Genomic DNA, 4321 nt, shown 5'->3' with positions numbered 1-4321 from the left:
CTTTCCAAGATGCATGAAAATCGTTGGTCCAAGTTGCCGCTGATGAGCCGGTGGGCGGACTGGGAGTTTATTAGTGGAGACCTACAGTACACCGTGGAGCGCATGTCAATTCTCCCAGCAGTCTCAGGCAGTGATGCTAGCGGTTTAGAGCACAGATTCTAGATCAAGACATTCCTGGGTTCAGATCCCAGCACTGTCACTTCCTTCCTGTATAACTCAAGAAAGTCTTGGCTTTTGCAGAGGCCACCGCTGCTGGGAGCCCCATACTATCAGCCATGGTCAACCCCACCATGTCCTTCGACACCGCCACCGATCATGAGCCCTTGGGCCATGTCTCCTTTGAGCCGTTTGCAGACAAGTTTCCAAAGACAGCAGAAAACTTTCATGCTCTGAGCACTGGAGAGAAAGGATTTGGTTATAAGGGCTCCTGCTTTCACAGAATTATGCCAGAGTTTGTCAGGGCAGTGACTTTACATGTTATAATGGCACTCGTGGCAAGTCCATCTACAGGGAGAAATTTGATGATGAGAACTTCATCCTAAAACATACAGGTCCTGGCATCTTGTCCATGGCAAATGCTAGACCAGACACAAATGGTTCTCCGTTTTTCATCTGCACTCCCAAGACTGAGTGGTTGGACGGGAGGCATGTGGTCTCTGGCAAGGTGAGAGAAGGCATGGCTATTGTGGACACCGTGGAGCGCTTTAGGTCCAGGAATGGCAAGACCAGAAAGACGATCACCATTGCTCACTGTGGACAATTCTAATTAAAGTTTGACTTGTGTGTGTTTTGTTGTTGTTGTTGTTTTGGGGTTTTTTTGTTCGTTTGTCTGTTTGTTTTGAGACGGAGTCTCACTCTGTTGCCAGGCTGGAGTGCAGTGCGCAATCTCGGCTCACTGCAACCTCCACCTTCCGGGTTCAAGCAATTCTACTGCCTCACACTCCTGAGTAGCTGGGACTACAAGCATGTGCCACCAAGTCCAGCTAATTTTTTGTGTTTTTAGTAGAGATGGGGTTTCACCATGTTGGTCAGGATGGTCTCAATCTCTTGACGGATCTCGTGATCTGGCCACCTCGGCCTCCCAAAGTGCTGGGATTACAGGAGCGAGCATGGCCCCAACTTGTGTTTTACCTTAATCACCAAAGCATTTCTTCCACAGCTCAGGAGAGCGCTACTCCACCCCATTTGCTCGCAGTATCCTAGAATCTTCGCGTCCTTGCTCAGTTCCCTTTGGGTTCCTTGTTTTCCTTGCTCCCTTCCATGCCTAGCTGGATTGCAGAGTTAAGTTTATGATTATTATATAAAAACTCAATAAAAAAAAAGAAAGTCTTTATCCTCTTATGCCCCCATCTTCTTATCTGTAAAGTGGGGATAAAAAAAAAGGACCACTCCTTTAGAGTTCATGTGAGGAGTAAATGAATTCGTAGGTGAAAGTGTTAGCACAGTGGCTGCCACATTATAATGTTTATTAAGTGTTAGTTACCAGCCAGGGAAGGAGAACCATCTCTTGACACAGACAGACTCAGGACCTTTGGAAATATTTGTGGTCTGACCATTCAGTCAGATCAGCCCAGAGCCCAAGCTGCACACATGTCCCGTGGACTGACTGCATCCCTAGGAGGCACTCCTCTGCTGGGATGAAGGCATCTCTGAGTTGGTGGGGACCAGCTCCAAGCCCGTCACCTGACCCTGGGGTACTGTGATTCTCTTGCCCACCTCCCTGGCCCACAGTGCCTGTCTGTCATTCTCTGATCTGGCTTCAGGGAGGTTTTCTTGCTATATCAGCCCCCAGGGTTGTTCTCCAACCAGAGTAATAAGCACAGCCTCTAACAGAGGGAAGAGCCTGGCACCAACCAACCAATCAGAGGGACCTGGAGGCTCTGGCCTCAGCCCACATGAACCCCATAGTTGCAGGACCAAGGGGAAGTGCTAAGGGGCAGCCCACATGACAGGATGCACTTGGGAGGCCTGGAGCAGCTGCTGGTTACAACAGGCAATACTTTGGAAAATTCACAGCAAGGAGTGCTGAATATCAGCACTGACTACAACTTCTTTCCAAGTGGTCGTTCCTACCAGCCGCACCTTTGCGAGTTTCTTGGTCTTTGCTTATACAGATCCCTGAGAGTAAAATGCCCTTCCACACTTTCTCTGTCTATTAAAATTCCACTCATCTGGCTGGGCACAGTGGTTGACACCTGTAGTCCCAGCACTTTGAGAGGATCACTTGAGCCCAAGGGATGGAGGCTGCAATGAACGATGATTGTGCCACTGCACTCCAGCCTGAGCGACAGAGCAAGGGCAAAAAGAGAAAAATCCACTCATCCTTCAAGCTCTAGTAGAGATCCTCCCCTATCACGGAGAACCCTCTGATGCTCTGAGTTAGATGGAAGTGCTCCTTCCCTGACTCACAGGGCGTGCTCTGACTTAGCTGTTACTGTGCTGTTGCTCACCGTGAAGGCAGACTGTTAAGCTCCTGAAGGGAGAAACTGTTATATTTCAACAAGCCTAAGATGCCATGGTTGTAAAATACATCATTATTTTATGTATCTCTAACAAAGAAAAGAACCTGCCAATGGACCATTGAGTGGTAAGACATATCCTGATTTCAGAGATGTTGAAATTTTTGTAAAAAAAGCAAAAGTGCTACTTAAAATGAATGACATGTGGTGGCCAGCTGGCCTGTGTCTCTGCATCGTCCATGTCTAGCATCGTGTTTGATTTGCAGCAAGTGTTCAGGAAATGTTCCTCTTTGCTGTTTTCAGGGTTCTAGTCAGGAGTTCCAGGGGAGGAAGTAGAGAGGAGAGCTGGGCTGGAGGAAGATGACGATGAGACCCGAAGGACTAAGACTTGAGCTAATAAACAAATCAACAAGAAAAAAGCAAACGACCACATAAAAAGTGGGCAAAGGACATGAACAAACACTTATCAAGAGAAGACGTACAAGTGGCCAATAAACATGAGAAAATACTCAACATCATTAATTATCAGAGAGATGTTAGTCAAAACCAATGAGATACCATCTTACACCAGTCAGAATGGCTATTATTAAGTCAAAAGTAGCAGATGTTGGCCAGTCTGTGGAATAAAGGGAATGCTTATACGTTGCTAGTGAGAACATAAATTAGTTCAGCCTCTATGGAAAACAGTATGCAGATTTCTCAAAGAAACAAAAATAGAATTACCATTCAACCCAACATTATACCCAAAGGAAAAAAATTGTTCTACCAAAAAGACACATGCCCTATTCACAATAGCAAAGACGTGGAATAGACCTGAGTGCCCATCAATGGTGGATTAGGTAAAACAAATGTGGTACATGTACACCAAGGAATACTATATAGACATTAAAAAGAACAAAATCATGCTTTTTGCAGCAAGATGGATGCAGCTGGAAGACATAATCCTAAGCAAATTAAGACAGGAACAGAAAACTAAATACCATATATTATCACATACAAGAAGGAACTAAACTTTGGGTACTCATGGATGGCAACAGTAGACACTGGGGACTCTAAAAAAGTGAAGGGAGAGAGGGAGGGAGGCAAGGGTTAAAAAACTACCTATAGAGTACTATGCTCACTATTCAGATGACAGGTTCAGTTGAAGCCCTACCTCTGCATCAGGCAATATATCCATGTAACAAACCTGTACATGTGCCCCCAGATCTGAACTTTTTTAAAAAAGGTTTTTTTAGGCCAGGCACTGTGGCACACACCTGTAATCCCAGCACTTTGGGAGGCTCAAGCAGGCAGATCACCTGAGGTCAGCAGTTCAAGACTAGCCTGGCCAACATGGCGGAAACCCGTCTCTGCTAAATTAGCTGGGCATGGTGGTGGGAGTCTATAATCCCAGTTACTCAGGAGGCTGAGGCAGAAAAATCACTACAACCTGGGAGGCAGAGGCAGCAGTGAGCCGAGATCACGTCCCTGCCTTCCAGCCTGGATAAAAGAGCAAGACTCTATCTCAAAAAAAAAAAAAAAAAAGCTTTTTTTTAAGCCTTGAGTTGAAATTGCTGAAGCCTTCCTCAAGTGTCACGTGTCTGCTGCCTGCTTCGTAGTGTTTCAGGGAAAGGAGTTTGGAGCTGATTTCCCAGTCACCTTAGTCATAGTTCCAACTCTACAATGGCCTGTATGTCACCAAAAAAGCCCCTAATTCACTCTGAGATTCCCCATATTAAATGAGATAATAGGATAATAAAAATGACTACAATTTGCCAACTTTTAGCAACATGTCAGTACTTTTATACATATTCATGTATTTTCATGTGTTTTCTGGAAAAAAAAAAAAACAGAAAAACAGTATCATTGGCCCTTTTTATTTT

The 4321-nt window shown here is 45.3% G+C and overlaps 1 pseudogene; it reads left to right on the top strand.

Moving 5' to 3' along the window:
- Window positions 1-219: 219 nt before the first annotated feature.
- Window positions 220-766, top strand: LOC116552620 (annotated as a pseudogene).
- Window positions 767-4321: the final 3555 nt, after the last annotated feature.

Source organism: Sapajus apella, unplaced genomic scaffold, assembly GCF_009761245.1.
Source record: "Sapajus apella isolate SASKATOON/1434 unplaced genomic scaffold, GSC_monkey_1.0 scaffold12, whole genome shotgun sequence".
Classification (NCBI taxonomy): domain Eukaryota; kingdom Metazoa; phylum Chordata; class Mammalia; order Primates; family Cebidae; genus Sapajus; species Sapajus apella.
Note: the sequence above shows the minus strand (reverse complement) of the source record. Positions and strands in the feature narration are given on the sequence as shown.